This window comes from Odocoileus virginianus, chromosome X (assembly GCF_023699985.2).
Source record: "Odocoileus virginianus isolate 20LAN1187 ecotype Illinois chromosome X, Ovbor_1.2, whole genome shotgun sequence".
Classification (NCBI taxonomy): Eukaryota; Metazoa; Chordata; class Mammalia; order Artiodactyla; family Cervidae; genus Odocoileus; species Odocoileus virginianus.
Window position 1 is genome coordinate 2,197,856 of NC_069708.1, and position 19,195 is coordinate 2,217,050.

At 38.8% G+C, this 19,195-nt stretch overlaps 1 long non-coding RNA gene across 1 annotated transcript in view; it reads right to left on the reverse strand.

The window, feature by feature from the left end:
• Nucleotides 1-266: 266 nt before the first annotated feature.
• LOC139033150 (uncharacterized) overlaps nt 267-19,195 on the reverse strand; it is a 165,429-nt gene continuing 146,500 nt past the window's right edge. Inside the window, exon 3 of the long non-coding RNA XR_011485761.1 lies at nt 267-345. This is a non-coding gene — a long non-coding RNA (uncharacterized lncRNA). The remainder of the gene's footprint in view (nt 346-19,195) is intronic.

A 19,195-nucleotide genomic window follows, 5' to 3' on the forward strand; every position in this document is an offset into this window, starting at 1 on the left:
CCTTCTGTGTCTGACTCCTTACACCTACTCTGCACCACAAATATTTTGACCTGGCTGTTTTCAGGTCAGAGCTGGGTTTTGCATGTGCTTGCACTGCCGCTGCTGACTGTCGCCCTGGTCTTGAGCCTCATCTAGGCCCTAAGAACCTGCTGGGCTGCACCTTGCAGGCCTGCAATGCCTGCACTTGCCCAGCTTCGAAACCAAAGAAATCGTCTGGAGTCAGCAACAGAGACATCGGTGGCTTAATGGATGGGGGAGCCTACCTGTCTGAAGCAAGGTCCTAGAGGACACCTCAGAGCTTGCAGCAGACGGCAGGCAGGACAAGACAGCAGGAAGTCTTCACTCCTGAAGTGGGGAAGGAGAGGTTAGCAGTTAGAGGGGAATTGACCTCAAGTGGGCTCACTAGTTACCAGGGAAACCAGTAGAGGGCACGCCCCTCACCGTCCCTTTGATGAGAACAATCGCCAGCTGGGAACTGGGGCAAGTACCTTCCTAGAATGTCAGTGCTTTGCAGGGTGAAGCAGGCTCTGGTGGGGCAGGGGGTGTACACAGAGCAAGACAACAGCCATTTGAGTGGCCTGACTATGCAGAGCCTCATTAAATATCAGGTAATCCTCAGGGCCACTCCCCCATTTTAGAAACATCTTCATTTTTCCATTCTTAAAATGTCTCACTTTAGCTGACTGTTGGCAAATGTGGTGTCTCAAAGTATCTAATAACCTTCCATGGTGTTATTTTATTCAAACAGAGGACAGTAAAGAATTCAAATATCTGAGCTCACTTCTAGAAGTTGTAGACAAGAGGGATAATATTTAGAAAGCCCTGTCTTGTACCTCCACAAATAAAAGGTAAGTCCAAAGAAATCTGAAGAAATTCAAAATTGGCCACACTTGGACACTGGTTTTGATTTTTAGGCTACCTCTGAGCTACAGAGGCTGGGGGAGTCTATAAATGTGGTCCACATTTTCAATTACCCTAACTATTAACAGTTGAAGCCACTTTGTCAAATTATTTCCATGGCAGCTGAATTTCACAGGAGATTAAGCATCTGGCAGGAGATTAATTAGATCAAACATCTAGTGCATGATTTTTAAATATTGCACACAACTCTGCCAGGGTAAATACAGTCAAAAAATTTATTGTATTATTCCTCCCAAGGTCACAAGGTTAAAAGTATATCAACACAAACAAGAACCTGCTGTATAGTACAAGGAACTATATAGAGTGTCTTGTACTAACCTATAATGGAAAGGAAAATATGAAAAAGAATATATACATAAAACTGAATCACTTTGTTATATACCTGAAACACTGTAAATCAACTATATTAAAAAAAAAACACAGGATAATGCAGTAGTAAGTGTGGGAAATTGGTAACTGGACAAAAAACCTAGGTGCTGATCTTTCTTTTCCTTTCTTTTTCCAGTTCCAAATATCTATCTTTAAAGGTCACAAAGTATCCTTTGTCTATTTGGAAAGAATTTTAAAGTTACAGAAGAGTTGCAAGAACAGCCCCCAGCCAGACACATCAATTGCTAACATGATTTCCCTAAAGCATTTGAGTGTAGGCGGTACACATCAGGATCCTGTACATGTGAGTGTTTCAGTGCATATTTCCTAAGGGTGAGAACATACTGATACACAACCACAACACAATGATAAAACTCGGGAAACTTAATACCTCTGTAATGTAAATATATAATACAGAATCTGTCCTCAGTTTTTGCCATATATCCTAATAACTCCCACCAGGATCATTGATATCCAGTTTATATATATCCTAGGTAAATTTTTAGAAAAACAGGCAGATACTTATATATTTTATTACTTCCCTTTTTTTAATGCAAAATGCAGCATTATCCATACTTGTTTTGCCCTTTGTTTTTATTTCACAATAGACATTGGAGACTACTTATCCATCTACAAACATATGAAATGCTTTATTTTTTTCCATATCATTTCAGTTTTAGAATAAGTGTTGCCAAAGTGAGCACTAAACAAGGTGTTTTATGAGAGGGCGATAATTGTATAGGATGGTTGCTCGCCCAACCATGGAATTTTTCAGGCAAGAGTACTGGAGTGGGTTGCCATTTCCTTCTCCAGGGAATCTTCCCCACCCAAGGATCGAACCCAGATGTCACACATTGCAAGCAGACGCTTTTACCGTCTGAGCCACCAGGGAAGCTATTGTATAGGATAGTACTAGTTAAAGTGACTTCATGAAGTAGTGGATTGATTTGGGTACCCTGGTGGCTCAGATGATAAAGAATCTGCCTGAAATGCAGGAGACCTGGGTTCAATCCCTGGGTTGGGAAGAGCCCCTAGAGAAGAAAATGGCAACCCACTCCAGTGTTCTTGCCTGGAGAATTTCGTCAACAGAGGAGCTTGGTGGACTACAGTCCATGAGGTCGAAAGAGTCAGGCACGACTGAGTAACTTTATTACCAGTCCTCAAGGAGACAAGGATATAAATTGAAAGTAAGTGTACTTACAAATTTTCCCTAGTAATTTAGCAATTCAGTTTGATGTCTATCTAATCAAATAATCTTTTTTAAAACTCAGATTGTATTTTCTACCTTTGTTATTTTATTTTTCTAGTGATTCACTTTCATTGTATTTTACAAAAATATCTGTCCATGATAAGTTTCAAATTAAAAAGACACATCTTCTGCTACTGTTTAAGAGGAACTGTGTGTTAAAAGAGAAGAAAAAGAAGTTTAAAATTACATATTCTTCCAGAAGTAATTCTAGTAGAAAGTAATGTGGAAGTGTGAAGTGTTAGTCGCTCAGTCATGCCTGACTCTTTGTGACCCCATGGACTGTAGCCCACCAGGCTCCTCTATCCTTGGGATTTTCCAGGCAAGAATATTGGAGTGGGTGGCCATTTCCTTCTCCAGAGGATCCTCCCGACCCAGGGATCGAACCTGGGTCTCACGCACTGCAGGCAGATTCTTTACCGAATGATCTATGAGGGAAGCCCAAAAGTAATGTAAGTAGTATAGTAAATCAGCCAAGGTGATAGATATTGAAAATACATACATTTAATTTAGTTCAATTTAATATACAACTGCTTACCATCTTCTATATATGGAAGATAGGATATGTCTACTGATTTTTAAGGGAAACTAGCAGTAAGCAATGGAAAGAATATCAGTAGGTCTTGAGTTCAAATCACAGCCTCACCACTCCACCAGCTCAGAATGAATGCTTACTTTCTTTGAGATTCAGTTCCTTCTTCTAGAAAATAGGGGGAAATTATCAAATGTACTTAATTGATGTAAGGATAAAAAGTCTTTATGTTCCAAATTAATATCTGTAGATATGATTTATTTGCAGATTTTTTTCACTATTATTCTTAGTGTCTTCAGAAGAAGAATCCTTCAGAAGTTTAGACTGGCCAACTAGCTCCCACTGAGTTCTAGCTGGATTCCTTCACTAACATGTACCATTGCAAAGCTCCCTTGTGAATTATCAGATTAATATTTGGTGAACACCAGCCTGAATAAGAAGGTGGTATGAGAGGACACCAAACGAAGGACTGAATCTAAATATGTATTTTTAGATCAACATGCTAAGACAGAGAGCCAAAGTATTGATGCTTTTGAACTGTGGTGTTGGAGAAGACTCTTGAGGGTTCCTTGGACTGTTAGAAGATCAAACCAGTCAATCTTAAAGGAAATCAACCCTGAATTTTCATTGGAAGGATTGATGCTGAAGCTGAAGCTCCAATACTTTGGCCACCTGATGCAAAGAGCTGACTCATTGGAAAAGACTCTGATTCTGGGAAAGATTGAAGGCAGGAGGAGAAGGGGACGACAGTAGACGAGATGGTCGATGGCATCACCATGGATATGAGTTTGAGCAAACTCCAGGAGTTGGTGATGGACAGGGAAGCCTGGCGTGCTGCAGTCCATGGAGTTGCAAAGAGTTTGACATGACTTATCGACTGAACAACAGCAAGCCAGAGATCAAGTCAATATAAGTCATATTCAGGCAAATGAGCTGATGGTATGGTTTTCTTGCTTTTCTAAATATACATTTCCAGAGCAAACTTTTTAATCAAAGTTTCTGAGGTATCTAGTGATAAACAAGAAACCATCGCAGGGGAAAAAAAGGCACCTCGGAATAAGAGTCCCTCTTGAAATTCTTATTACAGTTCTTCATCTGCCCATTTTTAATATAAATATAATGTCTTCGTTTCCTTGCCTCTTCAAAAACTGCTTTTCTGGCATCCAAACTGATTTGGAGATTGAGTTTCCATTTAAAAAGCCTAAATTGGAAGTTCGCATGGAAGCAGAGCACAAATAGAAGCTCAAACTTGAAAGCTGCCTGGGCCCCCTGTTGAACAGCTACGGAAGCGAGGGTGGCGGGCGTCTGGGCTGCGGCTCTTGCCCAGCAGCGCCTTGCTGCTCTGCCTGCTGCGGTCAGCAATTCTCTGTTGATGGCTAGTCCACAGGCAGTTTTTGTTTCTTTTAAAAGGCTAATTTAAGGATTTTATTTTTGAGAGCAATCTGGTTGCATAGTCTCTAAGACTTACTGGTGTTTCAAAGAGCAAGGGGCAAGAAATCAACATCACTGTCTTCATTCTGAAGCATGCTACTGGTCTGTGTGTTCCCCATCAAGGATACTGGGTTTCTGCTAGATGACACAAAATGTGTGTGTGTGTGTACTGGAAAGGACAAGAGTGACAGAGAAGATGAGGTAGATGAGGTGTTAATTTGAGGACCTGGAAACAAAAAAATTCCAGAAAGAAAATATTCTCCAAACAATAGCAATTTTACTGATAGGATGTTGCAATAATGGCCCACGATGTGATGTCTCTCCCTCTGTACTTTTTGGCCTCCCCCTCTCATACAATCTCTGGACTGCATCATGTGACTCGCTTTGGTCCTTGGGAGATTTGAAAGATGCTTGTGAATCAAGAATTTTCCTTTTGTTGGAAACTGCTGCCATGTGAACAAGCCTGGGCTAGTCTGCTGGGCGATGAGAGACCCATAGCACAGTTGTTCCCTACCACCCTGACTGAGGGCCAGCCCACCCTGAAAGCAGGACCACACAATGGTTGTTGTTCAGTCACTCAACCCCATAGACTGCAGCACACCAGCTTGCAGCCACACAATGGACCTGCATCTAAATGTAGATGCTTGGGGAAGCCCAGATAAGACCAAAAGAAAAAAAAAAACATTACTTACACAGAAGGACAAATGCTACATGACCCCAGTTATATGATACATCTGAAATAGTCGAATTGTATCAGCGGAGAGGAGAAGGCAGCTATGGTGGTGGGGAGGGGGGTGGAGCTGGAAGGAGGAGGTGATGCAGAGGCATTAATCAGAGCTTACACAGTTTTAGTTATACAAGACCAGTAACTCAGAGAGATATACTCTACAGCACAGAGCCTATAATTAACAACACTGTATTGAAGGACTTTCCCAGTGGTCCAGTGGTTAAGAATCTGCCAGCCAATGCAGGGGACATGGGTTTGATTCCTGGTCCAGTAAGATTCCACATGCCTTGGGGCAACTACTGATGCCCTGGCACTCTAAACCCTGTGCTCCACAACAAGAGAAGCTACGGCAAAGAAAAGCCCATGCACTACAGCTAGAGAGTAGCCCCTGCTCACCACAACTAGAGAGAAGTCTGCACACAGTAATGAAGACCCAGTGCATCCATAAACATACAAACAACATGGTATTGTATACTGAAAATTTTGCTGGGGATATATCTTACATTAAATGTACTTACCACTATAAACATATGCATAAATATATAATTTTTTAAAAAACTGAAGAGGGCAGAAGGAAAAAATATTTACCCAGCTTGGCCTGGGCCAGATTACCAATTTACAGCATCATGAGTCAAATTAATGGTTGTTGCCTTAAACCTGTAAGTTTTAGGCTGCTTTGTTACACAGCACTACCTAATACAAGTCCATTTCAGTTTTGTTTCTTAAAAGCATTAGATAAATGTAAGATGACAGTTTTTTTATGTTTCCAATGTCAGTATTACTGCCTATTGTAGAAGTGCTGCAAAGAAAAATCACTTCTATTCACTGTAGCAAGTGAAAGTTATAGCCACCTATTTTCACTTCTCTGAAGACTTTAATACCATTATCTTAAAGGGCTTCCCTGGTGGCTCAGATGGTAAAGAATCCGCCTGCAATGTGGGAGACCTGGGTTCGATCCCGGGGCTGGGAAGATCCCCTGGAGGAGGGCATGGCCACCCACTCCAGTATTCTTGCCTGGAGAATCCCCATGGACATAGGAGCCTGGCAGGCCACAGTCCATGGCATCGCAAAGAGTCGGACATGAATGAGCAACTAAGTACAGCACAGCAAAGGTTGTGAAGGGGAGCAGAATGTGTCATCCCAAAATATGCCACTTTGGCATGAGGATGATTTTGAACTAGATGATCAAAACCAAGAAGATTCAGGAAAAGCTCCTCACCTCCCCCTCATCTGCCTAAATTTACATTGGAAAAAGACCCTGTACCAGGAAGAGAGCTATTATCAGAGATTCCTTTTAACCTAAGAAACTTCCTTGTGTAACAGGGCAACCTTTGTTTTCCAAACATCTCCTCTTCCAAAAGGCTTCCTTCCGTTTGTATTCCTGGAAAAATGACAGAGAAGATTTGAGAAAGAAAAGTTAAAAAAAATCTAAGCCAAAAAAAGGTAACTTCACCCAAGTATTCTCCAGAAAAACATCTACTTCATAGACTAAGCTAAAGCCTTTGACTGTGTAGATCACAACAAACTGTGGAAAATTCTGAAAGAGATGAGAATACCTGACCACCTTACCTGCCTCCTGAGAAACCTGTATGCAGATCAAGAAGCAACAGTTAGAACTGGACATGGAAAAATGGATTGGTTCAAATTGGTAAAGGGGTATGTCAAGGTTGAATATTGTTGCCTGATTATTTAACTTATATGCAGAGTACATCATACAAAATGCCAGGCTGGATGAATCACAAGCTGGAATCAAGATTGCCAAGAGAAATATCAATAAACTCAGATATGCAGATGATACCACCCTAATGGCAGAAAGTAAAGAGGAACTAAAGAGCCTCTTGATGAAGGTGAAAAAGGAGAGTGAAAAACTGGCTTAAAACTCAACATTCAAAAAACAAAGATCATGGCATCTGGTCCCCTCACCTCATGGCAAATAGATGGGGATAAAAATGGAAACGGTGGCAGATTTTATTTTCTTTGGCTCCAAAATCACTGTAGAGGGTGACTGCATCAATGAAATTAAAAGATGTGTGCTCCTTAGAAGAAAAGCAGTGACAAACCTAGATAGCTTATTAAAAAGCAGAGACATCTTTTGTTGACAAAAGTCCGTATTGTCAAAGCTATGGTTTTTCCAGTAGTCATATATGGATGACAGACTTGGGCCATAAAGAAGGCTGAACACCAAAGAATTGATGCTTTCAAATTGTGGTGCTGGAGAAGACTCTTGAGAGTCCCTTGGATGCAAGGAGATCAAACCAGTCAATCCTAAAGGAAATCAACCCTGAATATTCATTGGCAGGACTGATGCTGAAGCTGAAGCTCCAGTATTTAGGCTACCTGATTCCAAGAGCCGATTCATTGGAAAAGACCCTAATGCTGGGAAAGATTGAGTGCAGGAGGAGGAGACAACAGATGACCAGATGGTTGAATTACATCATCAACTCAATGGACATGAATTTGATCAAACTCTGGGAGACAGTGAAGGACAAGGAAGCTGGTGTGCTGCAGTTCAAGTGGTTGCAAAGAGTTGGATACATACGACTCAGTAACTGAACAACAACAATGCCATTCATATATTTGATATTCATTTTCCTGTTGATACACGACTGCTCTTTCAGGGTTAATTTTTACTAATAGCATGATGATGAACATTTTGGTTTAAGAGTTATGAAGCACAGGTACATAAGTATATATATATATATGAGAGAAATGACTAAATCATATACCATGTATATATTCAAAGTTACTAGATGTAAAATTTTCCAAAGTGGTTGTATGCAAATTATACTTGCACCAATAAACCAGTCGTGTCCCCATTGCTCATGATCCTTGCCAATACTTAACATCACTATACATTTTATTTGTTGCCATTCTAGGAGGTGTATACTATTATCTCATTGTAGTTTTAACTTACCTATCTCTAATCATCAATGAAGTTTAGCATGTTTTCATGTGTGTAATAGCTATTTAAATTTCCTTTTTCAGAAATACCTAAGCATTTGCTCATTTTCTATCAACTGTTGACATATTATTTGATCATTCAGCAAGACCACCAAACCTGCTCTCAATGTCACAGCTGTTTCTTCCAGACTGGCAAATGCTCTCAATGCAAAAACATAACCGAAGGTCACTTTTAACTTTCTGCATTCTCCACTTTCACTCATTTGGGCCTGGTGGTTCTTCACTAACTTGTTTGCTCTCCAGTGTACTTAAGAGGTTTTTGTTGTGATTTATTTTTATTATTTTTAGTTGTCCTTAATTAGCCAGTTGGTCTGCTTTGCTATCCCATAATTCCAAAAATAATAAATGTAGGCAATCTTAATTTCACTGATTTATTTTTCATACAGGGCTTTGTTGCCTGGGATTGATGTGTACAAAGATCATTCCATGTAAAAACAAACTACATGGATTTCTACTACTGCCTACAAAAATGAGCTGCTGTAACAATTACTCTCCCATAATCAACAATGATAAAACTGAGAAAAAATATAAGAAATACCTGCTTTACAATATTAAACAACAGACAGCACAAGAATGTGATCCCTGTGAAAACGGAAATGAGATGAGCTCTATGACTGACTCAGCTCTCTGCCAGGAGGAAATTTCTGAGCTAATAAAGGGAGGGGGAACCAAACAATGTTTTTTAGTCTCAGTGAGTTGAGGAGACAAAAATGTAATTTGGAGAGGTTGAGATGGCTAGAATTTGGCGAACAAAGTACCAAACTGGGATTCCCAGGAAACCCAGTGGTGAAGAATCCTCCTGCCAATGCAGGAGATGTGGGTTCGATCCCTGGACTGGGAATATCCCCTGGAGGAGGAAATAGCAACCCACTCCATTATTCTTGCCTGCAGAATCCCATAGACAGAGGAGCCTAGCAGGCTATAGTCCATGGAGTCGCAAAGAGTCAGACTGGACTCAGTGACTAAACAACAAACCAGAAAGTGCTACACAGATAACATCTTCTAGAAATCTTTGTGTTTGTCCTCTTGACTCTTAATGTGAATACTAATCCGAGTACACACAAGACAAAATTCCCTGAGGTCAGGCAAAGAATAATTGCTACCAAAGAACAATTATGGTAGCTGACACACTAGGGGCTGAGAATTGTTCAATTACCTACAAGCCCAGGAGGAAAGATCTTGTTAAACACATGAAAGTATTTGCTATAAACCCCGAAGGATTTAGTAGTGGGGCTAAACAAATTCTAGAAAAAAGGCAACTTTTAAGACCTGTCCAAAGAAAAACTTAAAACAAGCCTTTAAAGGATCAAGCGGATATGCAAATGCCAAAACTGCCTGCCAGAACAAATCTAACACTTAACATAAAATCTTAAATGTCTGGAATTATTTAAAAAATTAGTACTTATGTTAAAAAAATTAGTACTTATGTTAAAAAAGCATAAAAATAGAACATATGACCAGGAGAAAAATAAGTCAAAATAAGCAGATCTAGAAATAATAGAGATGGTAAAACTAATAGACAAGGACTTTTAAACAGTCATTATAAGCATGCTCAAGAATTTTAAAGAGAATATGAACATAATTGAGAGGAGTAGAAGATAAAATAATGAGCAAGATGGAAATTCAGAAGATTAAAAATTCAGCATCTGAAATGAAAATTTAACTGAAAAGGATTAGCAGCAAATTAGACACTGTAGAATACAAGATGAATAAACTTAAATATCTGGCATCAGAAACTATTTAAAATGAAGCATAAAATGAAAAAGACTAAAAATAAACATAGTTTCATTGCTCTGTAGGACAATATCAAGAAGTGCCTAGCATCTGTGTAATAATAGCCATAGGAAGAATGGGGGCTTGGTAAGTCAAAAATAATATCTGAAGTAATGATGGCCAACAATTTTTCAGTTAATTAAAATTATAAACCCATATATCCAAGAAACTTAAAAAGCCCAAAGAAAAACACAAAGAAAATAACATGAAGTCACTTCATCAATTGATGGAAAGTCAAGGGACTTCCTTGGTTGTCCAGTGGTTAAAGCTTCACCTTCCAATGCAAGGGGTGCATATTGGACTCCTGGTCAGTAAGTTAAGATCCCACAGACCTTGTGACCAAAAAAAAAAAAACAAAACATAAAACAGAAACAATATTAGAACAAATTCAAAAAATATTTTAAAAATGGTCCACATAAAAAAATCTTTAAAAAAAAAGAGAGTAAAAAAATCAGCTAGAAGAACAAAGTCACAGAATTCATTGACTTCTCATCTGAAATTAGGCAAGGAAGAAGAAAATCAGATTTTTTTAAATGTGGGAAGAAAAAATATCAGTTTTGAATTCTAGATACTATGAAAATACCCTTCAAAACGTAAGGTGAAATAAGAAAGGTAGCTCAGCTGGTAAAGAATCCACCTACAATGCAGGAGACCCTGGTTCAATTCCTGGGTTGGGAAGACCCCCGGAGAAGGGATAGGCTGCCCACTCCAGTGTTCTTGGGCTTCCCTAGTGGTTCAGACAGCAAAGACTCTGCCTTCAGTGTGGGAGACCTGGGTTCAATCCCAAGGCTGGGAAGATCCCCTGGAGGACAGCATGGCAGCCCACTTCAGTATTCTTGCCTGGAGAATCCCCATGGACAGAGGTGCCTGGTGGGCTACAGCCCATGGGGTCACAAAGAGTGGGACATGACTGAGTGATTAAGCACATACATACACATAAGTAAATGTCATCAGACATATAAAACCTGAGAGAAATGATCACCAACAAACCCATACTACAGGAAAATGTTATCTCAGTTTTAAAGGCAGAAGGGAAAGAATAACAGATTAATTCTTTGATGGTTAATTTTGTATGTCAATTTGACTAGGCTTACCAGATGCTCAGATCTAGCTGGTTAAACATTTTTGGATGTGTCTGTGGGGGTGTTTCTAGAAGAAGAAGAGATGAGCATTTGAAACAGTACTAAGTAAAGATGATCACCTTCACCAGAGCACATAGGCAACATACAATCGGTTGAGGGCCTAAAAAGAATGAAGAGGTAGAGAAAGTGTGAATTCGCAATCTCTGCTAGAGCTGAGAAATCCATCTTCTGCCCTGGGACATTGGAGGTCCTGGTTCTCAGGCCTTTGGACTTGGACTGAATTAACCATAGGCTTTCCTGGGCCTCTAGCTAGCAGATGACAGATCATGGGACTTGTCAGCCACCATAACGCATGAGTCAATTCCTATAATAAATCTCCTCTTATATTTATATATCCTTGGGGTTCTATGTCTCTCAGTTCAGTTCAGGTCAGTTGCTCAGTCATGTCTGACTCTTTGTGACCCCATGAACTGCATCAGGCCAGGCCTCCCTGTCCATCATCACCTCCTGGAGTTACCCAAATTCATGTCCATTGAGTCGGTGATGCCATCCAACCATCTCATCCTCTGTTGTCCCCTTCTCCTCCTGCCCTCAATCTTTCCCAGCATCAGGGTCTTTTCAAATGAGTCAGTTCTTCATATCAGGTGGCCAAAGTATTGGAGTTTCAGCTTCAGCATCAGTCCTTCCAATGAACACCCAGGGCTGATCTCCTTTAGGATGGACTGGTTGGATCTCCTTGCAGTCCAAGGGACTCTCAAGAGTCTTCTCCAACACCACAGTTCAAAAGCATCAATTCCTCGGCACTCAACTTTCTTTATAGTCCAACTCTCACATCCATGCATGATAACCAGAAAAACCATAGTCTTGACTAGATGGACCTTTGTTGGCAAAGTAATGTCTCTGCTTTTTAATATGCTGTCTAGGTTGGTCATAACTTTCCTTCCAAGGAGTAAGCATCTTTTAATTTCATGGCTGCAATCACCATCTGCAGTGATTTTGGAGCTCCCCAAAATGAAGTCTGCCACTGTTTCCAGTGTTTCTCCATCTATTTGCCATGAAGTGACGGGACCAGATGCCATGATCTTAGTTTTCTGAATGTTAAGCTTTAAGCCAACTTTTTCACTCTCCTCTTTCACTTTCATCTAGAGGCTCTTTAGTTCTTCCTCACTTTCTGCCATAAGGGTGGTGTCATCTGTATATCTGAGGTTATTGATATTTCTCCCGGCAATCTTGATTCCAGCTTGTGCTTCCTCCAGCCCAGCATTTCTCATGATGTACTCTGCATATAAGTTAAATAAGCAGGGTGACAATATACAGCCTTGACGTACTCCTTTTCCTATTTGGAACCAGTCTGTTGTTCCATGTCCAGTTCTAACTGTTGCTTCCTGACCTGCATACAGGTTTCTCAAGAGGCAGGTCAGGTGGTCTGGTATTCCCATCTCTTTCAGAATTTTCCACATTCTCTAGAGAACCATAAGACAAACTTGGAGCTACTCAAAGGAATTAAGACTATTAGAAATGGTAAACATATGGGTAAGTATAAAACAATTTTTTTCTCAATTTTTAAAATGAAAAAAAATTCTTGAAAAACAATGAAATAAGTTAGTATTATAGAGTTTTAAACACACATAGAATAAAAAGTATGAAAGGAAGAGCACAAAAGACAGTAGGGCAAATCAAAGTGTACTACTCTAATGGTTTTATATTATTTGTGAAATGGTATATTGTTATATGAAAGTAAACTATGATAAGCTGATAAATTAACATGCAGAAAAAGTAGGAGAGGGAGAACTCCCTGGTGGTCCAGTGGTTAGGACTCCACACTTTCACTATCAAGGGCCTGGATTCAATCCCTGGTCAAGGAACTAAGATCTTGTAAGCAGAGCATTTTGCAGCCAAATTAAAAAAGCATACTGTATGCCCTAAAGCAACCACTGAGAAAATAAACCAAGGAGTTGCAGCTAAGAAACAGATAGTGGAAATAAAATGGAAAACCAAATCATACTCTACTTATCTAAAAGAAAATGTGGAAAGTTGAGGGAAAGGGACAAATTGCAGATGGGACAAATAAAAATGAACACGATGGCAGATTTAAACTAAGATGGATATGTAATTACATAAAATTAAAATGACCTGAATATTCCAATTAAAAGGCACAGACTGTCAGACTGGATAAGAAAATGAAAGGATCAACTATGTGTTTTCTTTAAGAAATGCACTTAAAACATATGGATTGACTAAAAGTAAAAGAATGGAAAGATACCATGCAAATATGATTAGGGATTTACCCAAGAGATTATTTTGAAGCTCCAATACTTTGGCCACCTGATGTGAAGAGCTGACTCATTGGAAAAGACCCTGATGCTAGGAAAGATTGAAGGCAGGAGGAAAAGGGGGTGACAGAGAATGAGATGGTTGGATGGCATCAACCAACTCAATGGACATGAGTTTGGGCAAACTCCAGGAGATGGTGAAGGACAGGGAAGCCTGGGGCGCTGTAGTCCATGGGGTCACAAAGAGTCAGACATGACTTAGCAACTAAACAACAATGAGAGATTATTTTAATGATTGATTCTAGAGAAGATTATTGGTGGTATTTATTTCCTTCCAATTAGTACAGAAACACATGATATTTTATAGGTATACGCTACCATCTTTTAAAAATGCTAGATCTCTTAATCTCTTCATAATATAAAATACTCATCTTTTTATATCTTCTGAAGAGAGACTGAACCAGTAGACAGAATTTTCTAGCACCTTTACATTAATGTCAACGACCTTGTGTTTTCTTTCTTCATTTTTCTTAAAAGCCGCCTATTTTGGTTTGACAAAACCCAAGGTTTTGGTATTCAAGGCTGACACCATAAAACAGGGGCACAAACATCTGGTGGGTGTGGGAGAGAGTCATCATTTTGTGCAGGGCAGTGGCAGTTGGAGGAGAGAAGCAAAACGACAGCTGTGAGGAGGTTCTGAGCAAGTTCCTATTTTCAGGATGTGCTGAACTCATAATTCAGGCCTAATGAATGTGTCTTTGAGATGTAACAGCCTGTTTAGAGCCCCGCTTCCGCCACTGCAGAAAAACTGAATACAGAAATGGTAATGATTTCATGTAAAATTCATAAATAAAATGCAAAGACAAGGGGACTGTTGCGCCCTGGTGCTACACAATGGATTGTCATGTGCTTTGGGGGCTGAGTCAATGGAGCTGTTTTTAAAGACTTAACAGCAGTTTATTTCAGCTGAAATATATGTAGAGCCAAAATATTTGTAAAGGCCTCTGACACCATGCTGGATAATAAACAGATATGTTCTGTTCTTCCTACAAAAGTACTAGGTTAATGTTGCCATCAATATAAGAACCTGGTTAAATCACAGAGGGCAGAGGCCAGTGATCCAAGTTCATGATGGATTGCATGGAGAGTATACTATATGTAAATCTTCATTTAGACCAGTATCTTCCACATTACAGGTTTGGTTGGACATCAAGTACATATATAGGTCAACATTCAGAAGCCCATAAATCGTTCCTTTCTATGAATGGTTTCCATAAGGAGTTTAGGAAACAATATTAGTATGCTGGGACATTGGTTGATAAGCACTAGCAAACCATGAAAAAAGAAACATAATGAAAACCTCACCAAATTCTTACTTGTCCAGTTAGCTGGCTATAGACACAGATGTGGAAATAGATGTAGATATAGATACAGATGTTGATATAGATGAAGGAAGTCCAATACTGGGAAAATTTCTCACAGATACTTTCTCTTTATTCTAGTCATTTGCACAAGTGATAAAAAAAATGAGAAAAAAAATCATGGAGGCAAAGGACATACCAATCACAGATAATGATGTGGTTCATAGAACAAGAGAAAGCTCCCCATTTGAATTTTAAATCACCGAATGCAGCAATCTTTGACCTTTCTCATTTCTTGAAAATGAGAAAGTAGACAGACTAAGGCAGTATACTGCACCTGCCTGAATACTGTCACAGGACCACTAAGTTATACAGTGTTTTCTGCACTGCAGCTGGCATCAGTATTGAGTGAAAGGTCATTTTCCAATGCAAATAGGAGAATAAACACATTTATGCAAAATACAGCATAACTTTATTCAAGGTAATGAAATCGAAATGTGTAGCTAGTTCCACACAAAAATTGTCACTTGAAACTCTTTGCATCCATACTTTGTCTAGTTTAATAAAAATTTGTATATACACAGCAAATTTAATCCTGGAGTTATGTCTTTTTTCTCCCAATTTCCAGTGAGCAAATAGGACAGTAAGTGTGGCACTGGTGAGGGGAAAGTTGGTGACCTGACAGAAAACAAACCTTGACTTAGTGTTAGAAGTGGTCCCTCCTTACAAAGTAGACATTTTCAGCCCTTACTGACAGAGACACTTGTATTTACATTGTACTGAATTATGGCCTCAAAGGAATCTCTCACTGAATCTGTCCTCCCGTCCCAGAATGCTTGAACTCTTTCCAGCCACAGACAGACTGATAAATGGCTAATAAAGGGCAGCCCTTTTAGGCCTTGCGGTCAGTAAATTTCTACCTCAGGGACAATCCTTTTAACTGAGTCTTAACAATAGATAATGAGGTCACCTTGATTATGAACTTTAAGGATTTTTAAAGCCTAAGAAACATCAGACAGCCAACATTCAAAATTTATCTATTTTACCATAGTTTCCAAATGTAGTCTCTAAATTGTATCTTTCATTAAAAGGTTCTAAGGATTTCTTGAAGAAATGGCTGAATTCAGGAGTGGAACGGGAAATGTACAAGATTAGCTTAGGATACTACTGTGTCAGCAAGCAAAAAAGCTGTTAAAAACCAATGAGTTAATATCAAGATGAAAGAGCTAGTGGTGGACTAAGATGGGATAATTAGAGCATCAAAGAGAATAATGACTTCAATAGATTTGAATACGACACATGTATACAAATCCATAAGTTCATAGTGGTACTAAAAATAATAATTAGAAGTTGCCAGGGTAGTAAATTCATCACTCTAAAACTTGATAAATTAAGAAAAGAAACATTTGTCTTGCCTTTCTGATGCTAACTATATTTCAGGGTAACCCAAGAGCTGATGAGTCAAGTCCTTCTGTATGTAAACCTTCTATCTAATAAATGCAAAATAAATTCTAAAATTTGAATATCACTATTGTGCAGTCCTTAATAAAAAAATGAATCTAGAGAAATAGCATGAACGGCCATTACAGCCGTTAGATAAGAAGACGATGGCGAACTGTAATGGTTGGAGAAAGCTGATAACACCTGAACTCACTGATCAAACAAGTTGCTTAAATTAAATAATGCCATTTGCAGCAATGTGGATGGACCTGGAGATTATCATATTGAATGAAGTAATGAGACAGAGAAATGCCATATGACATCACTTATATGTGGAATCTTAAAAACAAATGATACAAATGAACCTATTTACAAAACAGAAACAGACTCACAGACCTAGAGAATGAATTTATGGTTACCAGGGGGAAAGTGTTGGGGGGGGGGTGGTTAGTGACAGATTGGGAGTTTGGGATGGACATGTACACACTGTTATATTTAAAATAGATAACCAACAAGGACCTACTGTAAAAAAATTAGTTTGAAAAAGAAAATATTAAATTTGTTAACTCTTTTACTAGAATACTGATATTAAAAACAAAAAGATCAGTTACACATACACCAAGAAAAACTCTTATTTTTTTATGGTGGGAACACAAAATTAGAACCAGTTTGACAGTTTTTACAAAATTAAACATAGTTTTTCATGTAAGCCAGCAATTGTGTTCCTTGGTATTTACTCAAAGGAGCTGAAAATTTACACCCACACAAAAACCTGTATGTGGATATTTAGAGCAGCTTTGTTCATAACTGCTAAAATGCGGAGGCAACCAAGATGTCCTTCAGTTAGTAAATTTTTTATCAAAATTTTGGTCTAGATGTGGTACATCTAGACAATGGATATTATTCAGCACTAAAAAAGAAATGAGCTCTCAAGCCATGAAAAGATATGGAGAAACTCCAAATACATATTACTCTGTGAAGACACCAATCTGCAAAGCCTACACATAATAGGATTTCAAGTATATGACATTTAAGCAAAGGCAAAATGATGGAGACATTTTAAATGGATAAAAATCCAAGGGTTGCCAGGGGTTGGGTGGAGGGAATGAACTGGCAGAGCACAGAGGATTTTTATCTCAGTGAAACTTCTCTGTATGATACTATAATGGCAGGTAAATGTCATTATACATTTGTCCAAATCTACAGAATATACAGTACCCGGGTGAACCCTAATGTAAACTATGGACTCCGGATAATAATGATGTGTGAATGTAGGTTCATTGATTTCAACACATGTACCTTTGGTCCAGATGTTGATAATAGGGGAAGCTATGCATGCGTGGGGGCAGAGGGTACATGGGAACTCTATACCTTTTGCTCAACATTGCTGTGAACTTAAAACTGCTCTAAAGAATAAACTCAATTTTCAAAATAGCAGGAACAACTCCTCATTCCCCACACGCCTCTATGCAATGTGACTCTGCCCTGTTCCCATCTAGAGATGGAATCTATTTCCCTACCCTTGACTGTGGGCTGGCCCTGGAAAATGCTGTGATCAATAGAACCCAGCAGGAAGTGGTAGTGTGTGATTTCCAGTGCTAGAGCTTAAGAGATCTTTTATCACTCTTTTGGACTCCTGAGACAACTTTGCAATGAAAAAGCCAGGTTTAGCTTACCAGAAGGTGAGAAGCCATGTGGACAAAAGACATTGCCAAATGCCAGATATGTAAGTGATGTCATTTGGATCCCAAAGCTCAAATTTAGCTGACACCCAACTGAAAAGGCAGAAGTGAGCCCAAAGATTGAAGGCAGGAGGAGAAGGGGATGACAGAGGATGAGACGGTTGGATGGCATCACTGACTCAATGGACATGAATTTGAGCAAACTCCAGGAAAGGGTGAAGGACAAGGAAGCCTGGTGTGCTGCAATGAGGTCACAAAGAGTCAGACATGACTGACAGACTGAACAACAACAAAGTCTAAATGACATGACATAGAGCAGAGAAAAGCCACAGTGCTGAAGCCAGATGAAGTCATTCACTGGGACAATTTGTTACACAACAACCAATAACTGTAACAGAAATATAATACTGAGGTATTCAATGGAGAAATGGCAATAACTATAAATGCTGAGGTATTCAAGGGTGAAATGTCACATTATCTGAAATTTAAAATATGCCTAAAAAAGGAGGGAGTAAACGAAAAGGCAAAATATTGAAAAATGGTGAAGCAAGTTTCATTGGATTTTATCATATTATTCTCTTTTGTGTATGTTTTAAACATTCTACAATAAAATGGTTTAAAATTTACTTGTGCTTGAAAAATGATTATAATAAAATTATTTATCATATAAACAATAATAAAACACAAATTAAAAAATAATGAATTCAGTATAATCTTGTCCGAGTAGGACAAAGGAAAATAAGAACATCTTAAGTTTCCAAAAAGTTCATTTAAAATCTTTTGATCTATGCATAATTCTAGTTTCAACTGGCTTCATTAAGTCAGAGTTGTTCCATATACAAAACAACTTAATATTTTTGTAGTTTCTATACTGAAGACTAATGCTGGTTTTTTTGTAATTGAATCTACCTGTTTATGACATTTTAGGTACCTTAACAATAAAGAGGTCAAATCATAAAAAAATAAATAAATAAAATTAAAACTAAAAAAAATGAAGGAAGAAGCAACATTTTGAGCACCTTCAAAAATCTCATCTTCAAATCTCACCTTCAACTGCCTGAAGCTCAACCACAGCTTTCTAAAAACAAAAAAGGTCTTCCCTTGAATCTCCTAGGGAAGAGTATCCTCTGGCTGTTTAGTTGATCAGTCAGTTAAAGAAAGAATTTGCATGAGCAAGCATATATGAAATCTTTCTATTAAATTCGAGATATTGACATTTTCTGCAGAAAGCCAATCACATCCGAATATGGATACCTCTCAGAACTCAACATCATCAACAGAAACAGAGAAGAATGATGATGTGAGTTCATCATCACCTGCGGAGTCTGAAGTTAGAAGAGCGCCAGCAGATGAAATGGGGGATACAAAGGCATGTTACATACACATGTAACAGGAGA